The sequence below is a fragment of the Mustela erminea genome, chromosome 3 (assembly GCF_009829155.1).
Source record: "Mustela erminea isolate mMusErm1 chromosome 3, mMusErm1.Pri, whole genome shotgun sequence".
In the NCBI taxonomy this organism is placed as follows: domain Eukaryota; kingdom Metazoa; phylum Chordata; class Mammalia; order Carnivora; family Mustelidae; genus Mustela; species Mustela erminea.
The window spans coordinates 103,844,333-103,860,968 of record NC_045616.1 but is presented as its reverse complement, the minus strand read 5'-3'; positions in this window follow the sequence as shown (position 1 = coordinate 103,860,968).

Here is a 16,636-nt window from a genome sequence, read left to right as displayed (position 1 = left end):
GTTTAACTTCTTCTTTTTCTTTTAGTTTTTTTAAGGTGGAAATTCAGGTCACCAATTTGGAACTTTTCCTCTTTTCTAATAACATTCAATGGTATCAATTTCCCTCTCATTGCTGCTTTAGTTGCATCCCATACATTTTGATGTGCTGTGTTTTTCTTTTCAATCAGTTCAAAATATTTTCTTTATTCCCTTGTGGTTATTTCTGTGATTCATGAGTTATTTAGAAATGTGTTGTCTAACTTCAAAATATTGAGGGATTTTTCCAGATACCTTTCTATTTACTGATTTGTACTTAATTCTTTTGTGATCAGGGAACATAATTTAATTTCTGAATTTATTTTTATTTTTGTCTTTGAGCTAGTTATAATCTTACAGTAGAGCTGAAAAATTTGTATAGAGATTCTGTATATCCAGCTTTTCCTAATGTTAACATTTTACAGAACTATAGTACAATTGTTGGAACCAGAAACTTAACATTAGTCTCATGCTGTTAAATAAAGGCCATCTTCTATTTTACATGACCAGTTTTCCCAAAAATTTCAATTTTCTGTTCCAAAATCATTATCTGGCCTTCCATGTTGTATTTAATTGTAATTTCTTCTTAGTTTCCTGCAAGTCCTCAATCTTCCTTTTTGTAGTATGAACTTCACACTCCTTTACTCCTTTATTGGTCAGAATTTTTTGTCAAATGTCCCTCAATTTGGGCTTGTTTGATATTTTCTCATTATGTACTTGTGTTTTGCATTTGGGGCAAGAATATACAGGAATGTTTTTTGGAGTCTTTTCAGTACATCATATCATGGAGTTCATGACATTGATATGTCTTATTACTGGGGATGTTGATCTCAAACACTTGATTAAGGTGCCTTCTGACAGTTTAGTTACTTTTTTTTTTTTTTTTTTTTTTTTTTTTTTGAGAGAGAGAGAGAGAACAGAGAGGGGAGAGGGAGAGAAAGAATCCTAAGCAGGTTCCATGCTCAGCCCAGAGCTGATACCAGGCTCAGTCTCATGACCCTGAGATTATGACCTGAGCCACAATCATGAGTTGGACACTCAGCCAGCTGAGCTACTCAGCTGCTCCAAGTTACTATTTTTTTATTTGTAATTAATAAGTAGCTTGGGGGAAGATACTTTGAGACTAGGCAACTCCCTTTTGCTTCACTCTTTCAACATTAATTTTAGCATCCCCCAGTGGATTTTGTTCACAACAATGATCACTGTGGTTCTTAGCTAATGATAATTTTCTATTTCCCTCTTTCCATCTACATTTATTATTGGAATTCTATGATATGAAAGAACTATGCCATCTCTCTTATCATTTATTTAATCAATTACTTATATTGGTAAAGATTCATGCATATTTATTTTAATCTGTGGGTTCTAATCCGATACCATCATTATTTATTTTGTTTTTCAAATAGCTCCAAGTTTTGGACATTAGAAGTCCTTCAATTTGGGTCCTGTTGTTCCTTTGAACAAGCTTCTGTATTTTTTTTTTTTCTGTCACCAAAATATGTTCTAGGCTCATCTTATATTTCCCTTATTTCAGCCTTGAGCTAACCACTTACCTAAGAACTTCTGGTGCCTTTAACATGATGTTTAGAAACCAAGATTGGGGCACTGGGTGAGTTTGTTGCTACTGAGGTGTCATTGTTTCTAGGCCTCCCAGCAGATAGAGCTACTAACCCACACATATGCTCACATTATCTACCTGTCTGTCCATCTAGCCATCCGTTCACTCATCTATCATTTCAAAACACAATTTTATGTACTGATACTGTAATCTGAAGATTATAATCAAACAGCTCACAGTTTACTTTGGCCTTTTCCCTTCATTTATAACTTCTTTCTTTAACAGTAAGAAACTAGGCTCCGATTATCTAAAATATATTTGTATTTTCACATGACTTGTGTTTTTAAATGTATTTACATAAAAGTTTGTAAAGAATTTGTACATGATTCAACCATTTTTATTGGATTCCTTGGTTATTTTTCCTCCTGGTCATTTCACATTTTGTGTATTTGTGCTTTCTTCTTTTTACTTAATCAAATTAACTACAGTTTCATCTTTTTGGTTAGATTTTAAAAGCAAGATCTTGATTTATACATTAGGTTTTTGTTCTCTTGTCTTCTTCATTAATTCTGCTTTTATCTTTGTTATTTCCTTCCTCTTGCTTTCTTCTGGTTTTCTTTGTTGTTATTCTAGTATATTCAGCTGAGAATTTAATTTTATTATAATTTTCATGTTTACTGATAAAAGTGTTAGAATAATGAGTTTTCCTCTGATCAGTGCTTTAAATGCATCTCATAGATTCTGGCATAGAGAGTTTTCATTGTAAGTGTCACTATTTCTTAATATGTAAATTCCAATTTGTATTTCCCTATTATTTCTTTTAGGTAACTAGGAGTTAATAGGGTGTTTTTTTTTGTTGTTGTTTTTTGTGTTTTTTTTAACTTGAGATAGAGAACCTATAAGTTTTTTGTTAATATTGCATTTAAATTTCTGTCCATGTGTTATTTGTAACATTTCTACCTTATGGAAGTTACTGATGTTTTCTTTGTGATCAGTTTTTGTGAACGTGTTTTGGAGACTTAAAAAGAATTCTCTGTTATTAGGATGTAGACTTCAACCTGTATCTATAAAACCTACTCTATTAATTATGTTGTTTTAGATCTTCTGTCCCTCCCACCCACTCCTCATCTGTCTTGTACTGTGAGTGGCCAATTACAGTCTATTATTAGTGGGTTCCTACCTACATTTCCTTGCATCTTTCCCCGTTTTTGCTTCATGGAGTTTGTTACAGTGTTAATTGGTGTGTAAATATTAATGTGTTATATCTCCATTGCAGATTAAAGTTTTTAGTATTAAGATGTATCCTTCTGGGGCGCCTGGGTGGCTCAGTGGGTTAAAGCCTCTGCCTTCAGCTCAGGTCATGATCCCAGGGTCCTGGGATCGAGCCCCGCATCGGGCTTTCTGCTCAGCAAGGAGCCTGCTTCCTCCTCTCTCTCTGCCTGCCTCTCTGCCTACTTGTGATGTCTCTGTCAAATGAATAAATAAAATCTTAAAAAAAAAAAAAGATGTATCCTTCTTTGTCATGTTTAATGTTTTGGGGCTTGATTTCTTCTTTGCCTGATATCAGTATCACTTCCTTTGACATTTTGTTTGTTTCTGTTTGCCAGATATACTTTGATCTATCACTTTATTTTTCACTTTTCTAAATCCCTTTGTTCTTTGTGTGTCTTTTTTACACAGAGTAGTTGGGTTTGTTTTATGAGTCAAATTTTAAATCTCTTTCTTTTAAAAGGTGAGTTAAAGCTCATTCACATTTATTATAGCAACTGACAAGACCGATCTCAATTCTATCATAATATTTTATAGTGATGTATATTTTGTTTTATTTGCCATGTTTCTTAGAGGACATTCTTTATTTAGTTTAAATCTACTTGAATTTTTGAGATTTAGACCAGCAACTATCTATCTATCTATCTATCTATCTATCTATCTATCTTTCTTTCTTTCTCTCTTCCTTCCTTCCTTTCTTTCTTTCTCTCTCTCTTCTCTTTCTTTCTTTCTTTCTTTTCTCTTTCTTTCTTTCTAATTGATCTGTGAGGGCTCTTTATATGCTAAGTATACAGATGCTTTGTCAAATATTTATAAACCCTCTCTGCTTGTAGTTGATGGAAAGGGTGATTGAGGAGAAGAAAGAGTCAAATAAAGAGCTGCATATTAAAAATGGGTGAATACTTCTCTGCTACTCAGATAGATTACTTGAATCTGTTTCCTCTCTATCTTCAACTGTCTTCATCTAGATTATCATCTCTTTCCTGGATTTTTAGGTAACCCAGTGAACTGTTTGACAGAAAAATTCCTTGTCTGTAGAATATTTACTGCTTCCAGGTTATTTTTAAAAAATTTATTTGGATTTATAATTTATCCATAAATTTCCTGGTTGTATGCAGCAGAAAGGGTATCAATCCCCCAAATAACAAAATGTGACTAATGCTCAGCTCTTATATGGGCAAATTTTAATAAGTTGTCACAATCCAGTTGATGTATTTGCCTAGTAATAAAATGCTGTGCGTGATATAGTCATTTTGCTGTAAAATTATTCAGTCCATGCTCGATCATGTGTGTCTCCTAAAAGTTACACGGAAAGTGGGAGTAATTAACATGAAACAATACCTTCCGGCACTCTGCTCCACAACCCCAGCCTGTCAAACCCCACTCACATTGTACTCAAGAGTCTTTAATCACGTCTGGCTCTCTCAGACTTGCTTCAACACTTTCCTAACCACTATCCTAACTAGAAAATTTCAACTCATTCAGCAGGAGCTGCTCAGTTGTCATGTCTCTGTGTTGGTGGCAGAACGTGGGATCCTCCTCCAGGAAGTGAGAGTGTTAACTCTCTGGGAGGGATTGTGCTCCAGCATCTTTTTTCCCAGAGTGGCTCCTTCTCATCTTTCAGAATTTTAATCTTTCATGTGTTGTCAACCAGGAAGCCTTCCTCGAACTCCTTAGTCCCGGTCAGGGGACTCCTTTTGTGTTCTTTATTTCCCCTCTCCTTGCCTTATAAAGTCATTGCCCGCTTCCCACTCTATTCCCTCATCAGACTGGGGGCTTCAAGGAGCAGGGACCATCTCTTAATTGTTCACTAGCACAGGGCCCACACATGGAGAGGGCTGAATAGATCATTTTGGAAAGGATAAATTCATATCATTACTACATATCATGATATGTTGTTAATTAAAGCAATCCTTTAAGCCTCAGTTCCTATATCTATAAAATGGGGAGAGAGTTATGGTCAGAATTACATAAAATTGGATTTGCACAGTGCTTACTTGTGTGGCCAGCACTTTGTGTGTGCTCAATAAATGAGGACAGTTTTTATTATTACTCCAAAGTTACCAATGGGCTTCATTCTGTCGTGAAGTGGCGTCTGCAATGTAGCTTGAGAAAGTAAGTAATCGAAGACTATACACATAAAATTAAGGTTCTTTGAGAATATATCCATGAACAGATATGCAAGTGTACAGCCATAATTACAGACATATAAGCTCTGGCCAACAGTATTGATTGGAAAAATTAATACTCCAGTAGTGTTCTAGACACCTGACTTAGAAGAAATACCAAGAAGCACATTAAAAAAAACCTGACTGAGAAGGGTATTGGCAGTATCACAAAGCAACTGTGAAAGTTGAGGAATTTAAAAAAGAACATTATTGTTCCAGGAAGATAGCTGTCTTCCCAAATATGAACCAGCCACTTAGTGCAAGTAAAGCTCATTTGTGTGAGTGAGAAGTAAAAAGTTTATGTCACACCTCATGCTTAAATGTTTTCAAGTTCTCCCCACTGCATTTAGAGAAAGCCTATCTTTTCATCATGGCTCTCCAGATCCTGCTGATCTGACCTCTTCCCTCTTCTTAGGACTTGCTTCCTACATTCCTTTTAACACATCTCACTCATCCTGGCCTCAGGGCCTTTGCACTTGAGGCCTGGAGTGCCCTTCCCCTAGGTCTTTGAGAGCTGTTTCTTTTTACCATTCCCTTCTCATCTTCAATGTCATTTTTTCAAAAGAACCTCCAGCCTACCGAAAATACAACCATTCTAGATTCTCCCTCTATCCCATTACTTCTTGCCTTGTCAGCATCTAAAATAATAATACTATCATATAACATATTTATTTATTGTCTTTGAAAGAAGGGTGACTGTGTCTCATTTACCTACATCTCTAGCACCTAGAACAACACGTGACATATAGTTGGTGCTCAGTAAATATTTGACAGGTGCTGCTTCTGGATGCTTTGACAATCTCAGATGAGTTTTTACCCAAAAGACATGGCCATCAGGCTGAGTCCCATTTTGATCAGGTCACACCCAGATCATTGAAGCTATGATACTAAATAATGATAATGATAATGATAATATAAGTGGTCAATGGATAGTTGTTCATTTCTACTTCATCTTATTCTGGAAAATAGTAGTGGTAGAGTAGTACTCACAAGTAATAGAAATATCATGAGTTAACTTTCAGGACCAGAAAAAGGACCATTCAACAGAAGGCCAGTGTGGGACAAGGAAAAAAATATTCAGGACATGAAGTCTGAAAAGTCACAAGTGACTACAGTTTAACTGTAAACTTCTTCCCGAGCTTCCCGGCAGCTAGAGCAAAAAGGGAAATACAAATATTTATACAATTCTGCATTGTTCACAAAAATAAATCACCCCATCTCTTTCAGGAGAATCAAAACATTCCCTGGGGCAGAGTTCTATGAAGTTTTATCACGTGGGGCAGGTGACAAACCCATGGAGAAATAAAAACAGGTGTTCCTTTAAGCCACATTCCTTCAATCTACTCATTGTGACTCGTTCCATAAGACCGTGTCCTGCAAAGCCTGAACCCACGGCAGGACAGCCATGTGCAATGACTCAGCAACGCTTGATTCCATTTCAGTGGTGCAAACTTTGCTATCTTGTGCCAGTCATTTCCCCTTTCTGAGCCTTAGCATTCTCATCTGAAATACGGGATACATGATATAGTCATTCTGAATAGTACCAGCACAGAATGGGAGAAAGGAAAGGGTATTTTTTTTTTTTTTTGCCTTTATAATTTAGCCCTTAGACTGTGATCTGAGGATGAGCAGCTGGAGGACAGCTTCCTGAAGTTTGTCCAAGAGATGGGCAAACTTTTGATGAATCCACGGGAGACTTGCCTTCTGTTGGCTAATTTGCTGGAAGACTGTTGGGGAATAGCAGCCTCAGAAAGACAAAGCTTGATTTCCCAGGACGGGGCAGAGAGGGAGGTCTCCTTTGGATGTGGAGAAGAAAGGGTAATTATGTTTCATCTTCTTTTAGAGCGGAGTGCTGTTTTGCCCCTGCCCACCTGGGGTCTGAGAGCCCTGACAGCTCCAAGACCAACTGTCGTTTTTCCCAGGTGTGAAGGTATCTTTAGCAAGCACTCCTGGGAAACTGTCATTCACACTCTGCTGGCCCAGTGAAGGATCCCATAAGGAAGCAATAGGAACAGGGCAGGGAGGGAAGCTTAATGTCTCAGCCAGTGCCCCATTTTGCCCAAACTAGGTAGGTGGAGAGCCTGGGCATCTGTCTCAAGAGCTGTGTCTTCCATGTGTGGGGTGGGTCACCATCCCACCAATAAGTGCCCTGTCCCTGGTCTGAGCTCAGACAGAGAAGCCTTGGGTTACAAGGTGTAGAGGGCATGCAGAGAACACGTGTATTAAGTGGAGATCATGCAACATATCCATTGCCAGTGTGATTTCTCCTAATTTCCCCGCAGCAGCCCAGGGTGTCGGAGCAATGGACAGATGAGAACACAGAATTTGAGAAGCAAAGGGACTTGTTGGGAGTCGCGTAGCCAGCAAGTGGCAGGGCTGGGATTTAAACTCAACTTAGAGGAAACTCTGTGCGCTTTTGCGGTGGGGGCTGAGAAAGGAGAGGAGTAGGAGGTGCAAGAATGAGGAGCGGGACTGGACGAGCTGGTGGAAGACGAGGATGAGGAGAGAGCCGGAGCTGGAAGGGAGGAGAGGGCAGTACCGGCGATTGGGGTGCTGGGGGAGGGCCAGAGGAAGAGAAGTGAAGGGCAACAAAGCCAGGAGCAGAACAGAGGAGGGATGATGCGTTAGTGTTCTCTTGCTGCTGCAACAAATCACCAGGAACTTAGTGGATTAAACCAAACAAACTCACAGTCACAGAGGTCAGAAGTCCGAATCGAGGCTTATGGTGCTAACGTCAGGTGTGAGCAGGACTGTTTCCTCCTGGGAGCTCCAGGGAAGGATCTGCTTCCTTGGCTCTCCAGCTTCTAGTGCCCCCCCCCCCCCCCCGCCCCGTCGGCTACATGCTGGATCTCTGTCTCCAGCAACAACTGCATGGCCTTCTCCTCTGACTCCGATCCCTGCCTCTGTCCCATAAGGACGCCTCTGAGCACATCAAGCCCAGCAAGAGGGGCGGGGATAATCAAACCACCTTTAGATTTGGATCTTAATCCCATCGGTAAAGACTCTTCTGCCCTGGAAGGGAACCCTCGCAGATTTGGGGGATCACAGTGTGGGTACATTTGGGGGCCATTAGGCAGCCCAGCGTAGTTGTAAAGGGAGAAGAGGAAAAACATGGAGAGGAAGGAAGGTATAAGAGGATGTGATGGTGGAGATGAAAGAAAGAAGATAAAGCAGGAGTAGGGGAGAATGGAGTAGATTCATTCCCTTTTAGGGCCTCAGTTTCCCACTCTGTAAAATGGGGAGGATGAGCACATCCGCTCCCGGGGGTAGTGAGGATTCTGCAAAATTACTCAGTGCAGGGAGGTACTCAGCCCAGCTACCACCATGGCCCACATCCTCTCCCTACCTGTCAGCCCGCCCCCTGCCTTCGAGGGTCTTCCCCTAGAATTCCCATTTTCTCCCTTCCCATCAGAAGCACCTCCTCCCCTTGTAACCTCCTCAGCCCAGACCCTGGACTAATGCACTGCAGCTTGAGCCTGAGGACTGCCTGCTGGCTCTTTTGCCCGGCTCATGCTTTGCCCAGCCCGACCCATCACTTCCAATCACTCCAATACAAAATATCCTGCCAGATCCATCTTGGCTGCTGGTGGCCTTGCAGGGCTCTTTAACGCCAGTGCCTGGCCATGAGCTCAGACCTGCCGGGGCAGTTGCATGTGAACTCCAAGGTCAATGCTCACCATTCCCTCTCCCTCCATGGCCTTGGGGATTTTGAAAACACCGACCTGTGCATTGTATCCTCCCCTGACCAACAATATCCCCCACTCTTCTTCCTCCCATTCATAGAGAACGCTACTATAGACATTAGCCACCAAAGGTCCCTCAAGACATCACTGTTTCCTCCTGCCATTTCATGGCATCTCTGTGAACCAGGTGCTTTGCAGACATTAGCTCAGATAGCCCTCGGAACACCCCAGGGAAGTGGGATAGCAGAGACACAGAGCAGGCATGCGTCTCTTTAAGGGCGCCCAGCATTCTCCCTTGCTTGTCTCACTCTGTATCTATCCACCCACCCATCCACCATGCCCAGTTAGTTAGCGCCTTCCACGGCCAGGCACTTTATGGATGATGTCTTGGATTTTTGTCCCCTAAAAGAGTTGTAACCCCTGGGACCTGTGAATGTGTGTGACTTTACTTGGAAATTGAGTCTTTGCAAAGGTAATAAAATTAAGATGAGGTCATATTAGATCAGGGTGGACCTTAATCCCACAACTGGTGTCTTTATAAGAGGAGGGAAATTTGGATACAGACACACACAGAGGGAAGAAAGCCATGTGAAGGCAGAGGCAGAAACTGGAGTGATGTCTCTACAGGCCAGGCAATGCCAAGGATTGCTGGCAACCACCGGCGCTCGATCCAGCTCTTGATGGAGCAAAGCAGAATTCTTCCCTGGAACCTTCAGAGGGGGTGTGGCCCTGCTGATACCTTGATTTTGGAGTTGTAGCCTCTGGGGAGTGACAGAACACATTTCTGGTTTTTTGAGCCACCAGTTTGTGAAAATTCATCACAGCTGTTTTAGAAAACAAACAGAGATAATATTGAATCCTTGCTACAACCTTATGAGATGGGAATTATTTTCCACTTAGCAGATGAGAAAACTGAGACTCAGAAAGAAAAACTCTGTCTGCTGACCCTCTCCCCACCGCCAGGGAGCTGGGGGCTCGACCTGAACCCAGACCCCGCAAACCCCAAACCTGTAAAACCCCAAATCCCCATCAGTAATGGATCTGCAGACCTGGGTGCATACCAGGTTTATCAGAGGAGCTGGTCGGGACCCCATCATGAAGACTGTGACAGAGTCAGCCTGGGCTGGGGCCCTGGACAGCCCTGCTGGAATTTTTGAAGTGGCTGCAGGACAGAAACTTCCCCCCTCACCGGGTTCCCCTAAACCTCTGTCCTCAGGGGCCTGCAGGTCTGGTCTCCTGGGGACTTGTCACAGTGGGGAGAGGGGCAAGTGTGGTGGGAAGGTGGGTCAGAGGCGGCTGGTGGGGATGGCCAGGATGGGGAGGACAGCCCCCCCATATCTACCCTGGGGGAGTTCAGCTGGCCTGTCACCCCTCTCTCAGGACCCCACCACCTGGTTCTTCTCCAACCCCTTGCCAGGACCACAAGCCCTGGATCTGTTGCCTTCTCAGAGCCTTCTGCAGTCCCTGAGTTCTAGACCTTGAAGTCATCCATGAGGCATCTCAGCCAGCCTCCCGGAGTCCCGCCAGCCCCCGCCACCCTGCTAAAGTGGGGAGAAATGAGGCCTTTAGAGGCACAGGCCAGCCCCTGACAAAGCTTTACTTCAGCCCGTGTTCTCCCAACTACTGCCACACCCCACAGTGAGCCAGAGAGCAGCCCCAGGCAGGAGGCAGGCCAACAAGGACCAGATAGTGGGGCTCTGGAGAGGTGGGCAGCCAAGGTAAGGGACGGCTGGAGAGCTTGAACACATGGAGCGGGCTTGGGCTTCGCGTACGCCAGCATGCTGGCTTCTATGACCGTGTACGCCCATTTCACAGATATAGAAACAAAGCCTCAGAAGGCTAAAGGCACCTGCCCAGGCTCAACCAGGTCACAAGGGACCGAGCTGGGAGGGGAACACAATTCGGCCTGCCTCTCAAGCCCTATGCCTTCCCCGTCCTGCCCGTCCGCGACTCCAGCCCTTCAGCTCTGTTCCCAGACCACACCCTCCCAAATATGAAACTAATTTGCAAACCAAGTGTTCGGTGCCATTGGCAAGAGGCAGAGGCCTCAGAGCTATTAGCGCACAGCAAGTGCTCAGCTGGGCTGCATGAAGAGGCATCCAGCGGGTGTTGGCAGCGGACTACCCCCCCCCCCCCCCAGCACACACACCATATTTCAAGGGAGAGATTGAAGCCACATGTTTGGAGGCCCTGCACTGATTGCTGGAAGGACGTTCCATATAAACAGTATGAGGCAGAGCCTGTCACTCGGCCTCACCTTTGGTCCCCAGACTCCAGCCCCCAGAGCCACCAACTGCCAGCTCCTTCCCTCCCCAAAGGCTAGCTCCAGAATGATAAGGGTCGCTGAGGCCTGGCCAGCCGGAGGAGGGTTAAGCGGAAGCAGCAGGTGCAAGGGCAGAGAAGAGACAGGTTCCCCTGGGCCTCGGGGTAGGGGCATGGGAGCAGAGAAAGCACCATTCAGAGGAAGGCTCTTGTCCAATCAGCCTGGGCCTGGACATTCCCCGAGTGCCTGTGGAGTCTGGGGTCATGCCTCTACTCTGCCCCGTGTCCCAAGAAAGCGAGCCCCTTTCCCTCTGTGGGCCTCAGCAGCGCCTCTGAGACTGGGTCTCTGGTTGCCTCTCCCAGCCCCGAGCTCTTTGGGCGGTGGAGAGCGAGCCAGCTTCCCTGGCAGGGACTGAGCATGGAAAGCAGGCCCCTCAGGCACCCAGGTGGGATGGAGGTGGGGGAGGGGAAGCCGCTGGGCCACATGGGCTGAGGGCTCAGGGTTACCAGAGCCAAGGCAACACACGTGTGTTTCGAATTTTCTTTCAAGTCTCCTCACTGCCTGCTTGCTCCCATTCCTCCCCCAGCCTCTTGGTCTGGGGCTGTAATCAGTTTGGATGGAGAACAGCAGACGTACTTGGGGTGGTGTGTGGGGAGCCCTTGGGGCTGGGAATCATTTCAGGGTTTTGTTACCTGCCAGCAGCTTGTCGGCCCATCTGAGAGGGTGGAGCGTGGGGAGATGTGGATCCTGGTGGTTCCCCGGGTGGACAGAGTGCTGGTCAGGGCTGAGTGGGCTTGGCTGTGTTATTTGAGCTCTGTGAGCCTCAGTGGCCTCATCAGTGAAATGGGGCCTAGACGCCTATCCTTGCTGTGGAGATTAAATAAAATAAGCCTGCACAGGACTTAGCACAGAGAGGGGGGTCTGCTAACATGGGCTCCCTTGCCCTTTGGGGGAGTAGGATAAGGGGAATGAAACAGACCATGGGGCTGCAAAGCCAGCCCTCAGACCACCAAGGCCATTAGCTCAGGCCTGAAGAGTAAGTTGGGCTTTCTGCGATTTCTGTCTGTAGCCTGTGTCTGCAGGTCTCATTGAGAAGGCAGTAGGTGACTGTGTTGGGGAGACAAGACCCCCTTACCCCTCACCCCCCCAATCCCCGCCAACACACACACCGTGACAAAAGCTATTTCCCTTCCCAGGCAGCCAAGACCTGACCTGGGCCTGGCCTGTCCCGACTAGGGCTGTCTGTTGTCCCTGGCGCCCATCCTCCAGCATCTGCTCAGACGCACCCAGGCTGCTTGCTACCACCTCAAGGACACCCCTATTTGGGTATGAGGTGCTTCGTTGTTCTTTCTGTGCCCCCAGTCTATGGGGGCTCTAGACGGTGGCAGGCCCACCTCTTGGGTTCCCGGCCACCCATTCTGGACCTTTTTTAGGTCCCAGGGTTCCTTGAGAATCAGATGAAAACACTGCCCTCTGCTTCTGGGAAAACTCACCCCTACGAAACTCTGCCCACAGTGTCAGGGGCTCACAGACCGCCCCTTCCCCCAGAGCCACTAGGAAGATCCTTCCTTGAGGATTTGAACCCCGTTCCCAGCAGAGAAAGCCGATCCTCAGGCCCAGAGTCCCGGCTCTGGTCAGACCCTGGCAGAAGGGCTCAGGAATTCTGAGGTGCAGCCCCAGAAAGGGCTAATCCTTGTGCATCCTGCCAAGGACTCCCCTTAATTCTGAAGGCCTTCCCCTTCCAGGAGCTCACTCAGGGACACCGTCACTTCCACAGGCGAGAGCCAGAAGAATGTGTAAGGGTATGCTGGCCCCATCCATCCTCGTTTCACAAATGGGGAAATTAAGGCTCAGAGAGGCTCACTGGGTCAGCCTCGGTCACAGGGTTTTCTCTCACTTCACGTTCAAGTTTTGGAGTCTGAGGTCCAGAGGTGCCTGGAGCAGGAGACCCAGCGGATGGAGGACCAGCCGGGCTACAGGGCAGGGGTAACCCCCACCCACTCCCTACCCTTTGGCTTTTGTTCACGACCGATGGAAAGTGGCACCTCGGGAAGCAGAGGTTTCCGGCTTGCCAGCTCGTAGCTGAGAGAACAGATGGCCAATTCATCCCACCAAACTTGGCACCTCCAACAAAAGAAACAATATGTGTTTGGCTCCCTAATCTTTTCCTCAGGTTCCCAGGCAGGTGACTGGAAAGTCTGATGACAAGAAAGCGTCGACTGCTTCTCTCAGGACGCAAACCACAAGGCCTGCCTGGCCATTGTTCCCCACCCCCCCACCCCTCGCTCCCCCCACCCCTCGCTCCCTCCACCCCATCCCACTCTCCTCCCCCTCCCTGCTCTTTCCAGGCTGTCCAGGTCCTCTCAAAAGTAACTAAGTGTCTCCTCCAGAGCCAGTCCCCTGTGAGGGAAGCAACAGGGGCACCCGATCCCTGAGCATCAACCTCTATCTCCCCATTCACCCTCACCTCAGCTCTATTATGATCTCATTTTGCAGATGAGGTTAACCAACAGGCTACACCATCTGGAAGGGGCAGAACCAAGGGTGATAACAGCAGCTACTGTGTTTCTCCTGGGCGCAGGGCACTGCCCCACTTTCTAGATCTCGGAGAGGTGGCATAGGGTCTAGTGAGGGGGCATGGAAACACTCCAATGGAGAAGTCTGAAGATATGGCTGAGATTTCCTACAGAGCTGTGAAGCTGGGCAGGTAGGGGACCCCGGGGATGTGTAACTACAGTTCTGGGTTACCGAGCGCCTACTCTGGCACGAGGCAGGAGTTTCATACGGGACTCCCCCGAGTAAGCTCTGTCTTGTCTGTACAATTGTCCCAGTTATACAGATGAAAAATCAGAGGCATGGAGAAACAATGCGTCAAAGCCACATAAGTGGTTAAGTGCTCGAGCTGGGACTCTTTCCACTGCCTCAGCTGTTCGTTTTGCCTTCTAGCCCCAGCCCCAGCCCCAGCCCCAGCCCCGGCCCCAGGGAGGGTGTTAATGAGGCCAGCACAGGGAGAGGCTGGGGGAAGGAGCTATGCCCACAGGTGCCAGCCGGTCTTCCCGTGGTGGCCAGACCCGGGCCTGGCGCCACTCTGCCCTGCCTGTCTGCTCTCCCTCACAAGGGGCGGTGGCTGATACCCCTCTCGGGTGGGGTGGGGGCCCCTTCACATGCTGGACCCTGCCAAGACCCCGCCCTGGAGACCCAGAGTCTGTCTCCCAAGGGCCGCAGTCATTCCCACTCAGATCTCTGGCAGGGTAGGTGGGGCTCAGGGAGTCCAGGACTGGCTAGAAGGCCTGGGAAGCAAAGGGCACCGGTGGGAGGTAGTGAAGTGTGATCCTCAAGGCCTCAGGGACCTGGAGTCCTTTTGTCATTTTCTCTCTTGTACTGGTTTGTTGCACCGTTGGCTCTTTTCCTCTCTGTCTCTGGGTGACTCAGAGGTCAAAGAGTTTGTGGTGTGATGGGAAAAGCCAGGACGGGAAGCCAGGAGACCACTGCTGGGGGACACCGGGGTGTCCTTTCCCCAGTCTGGGTCTTGAGCTGCTGGATGCACCTGCTGGCCACAGTTAGAGCCCTTCTGGGATGCCCAGGCCATCCCAGAGCAGGGAGGTACTCAGAAGGCAAAGCTTGTCTGTTTTCTCCACACAGAGAACACCTGAAAGGCAGCTCCTGGCTCTCAGGGGAAAGGGATTTAAGGAGGAAAATAAATAAAGTGTGAAAGTTCCTCTTACTGACAAGCTCAAGCCCTGTTAGCATGGCCTCTGCTCCTGCCCTGTCTCACTATCCCCTCTGTGCCTGGGGAGCCATTTTCCCAACCCCATCGCCCCTTCCCACACCACCCTCCTCTCCAAACTTCTGCTCAGAAAAGCCTGTTTTGAAAGATGGGGTCAGGGGAAGATAAAAATGAGGACGTTGTCAACCATAGGAAGACCCCAGGAAATGAGTGAGAGCCTCCTACAAAATATATCATCACCATCATCATCACCTCCACCACCACCATAACCACCACCATTGTCACCACCATCACCACCACCACCATTGCCACTGTTACCACCACCATCACCACCACCACCATTATGACCATTGCCACCGTCACCACCATCACCATTGTGACCATTGCCACTATCATCATCACCACCATCATCGCTACCACCATCACTACCGTCACCCTTGCCGCTACCACCATCACCACCACCATCACCACTACTACCACTGTAACCATTGTCACCATCACCATCACCATCACACCACCACCGCCAACCATTGCAACCATTGCCACCATCACCATCATCATCATACCAACACGGTACTTAATTCCCTTTTGCCACCATGACAAATTATCAGAAACTTGTTGTCTGTCTTTTCAGGCTGCTATTATAAATTACCACAGACTGGGTGGCTTATAAACAAAAGAAATTTATTTCTTACAGTCTTGGAGGCTGAAAAGTCCAAGATCATGGTACCAACAGATTTGCTGTCTGGTCTTCCTGGTTCACAGAGGACCATTTTTTTACTGTGTCTTTACATGGTGGAAAGGGCTAGGAGACTCTGAAGGGTCCCTTTTATAAGAGTACTATCCTACTTATGAGAGCCCCATCTTCATGATTTAATCATCTCCAAAAGCCCCACCTCCTAATACTATCACATTGGGCATTAGAATTTCTGCGTATGATTGGGGGGGTTGGGGAGATGAGCATGTAACCTTAGCACTTCGTGGCTTGAAACAATACAAATTAGTTTTAGAAATCAGAAAGCTGGGGGCTCCTGGGTGGCTCAGTCATTAAGCGTCTGCCTTCAGTTCAGGTCTTGATCCCAGGGTCCTGGGATAGAGTCCCGAAAAGGGCTCCCTGCTCTGCGGGAAGCCACTTCTCTCTCTCCTACTTCCCCTACTAGTGTTCCTTCTCTCACTGTGTCTCTCTCTGTCAGATAAATAAGATCTTTAAAAAAAAAGAAGTCGGAAATCTGAAATGGGTATCTCTGGGCTAAAATGAAGGTGTTGGTGGGGCTGTGATCCTTCTGGAGGCTCTAGGGTAGAGTCCATTCCCTTTCCTTACTCAGCTTCTAGAGGCTGCTCTCATTCCTTGGCTCTTGGCCTCCTTCTTCCATCTTCAAAGCCACGAATAGCCAATCAGTCCTCCTTATGCTGCGTCACTCTTCATCTCTCCTCTCCTCCCTTTTTCACTATGAGGACCCTTGGGAGTACCCTGGGTCCACCTAGGTAATCAGAAATAATCTCCCTACCTTGAGATCAGCTGATTAGCAACCTTAATTCATCCTGGCCATATACCATAACACATTCATAGGTTCCAGGGGTTAGGACATGGACATATTTGGGGGCCACTATTCTGCCTATCACACCATCATCATCACCATCTCCAAAACCATCACTGCCACCCACTTCTGTCGCCATTGACATACATCACTAACACAACCACCATTTTCAACAGCATCTCCATCACCACTTTCCTCACCACAAACATCATCAACATGACCAGCATCACCCTTCCACTCCCACCACTGCCACCGGCACCACCATTTTCAACACCACCATCCGTACCAGCGGCACCACCCCACTTCCTCTATTCCGATCTCGGTCCTGCACTTCCTTAGATTGACCTTCTTCGAGCACTCCACGTAAAATAGCACTTCCTTCTGACAGTCTCCTATGACACACAGTCACAGTCAT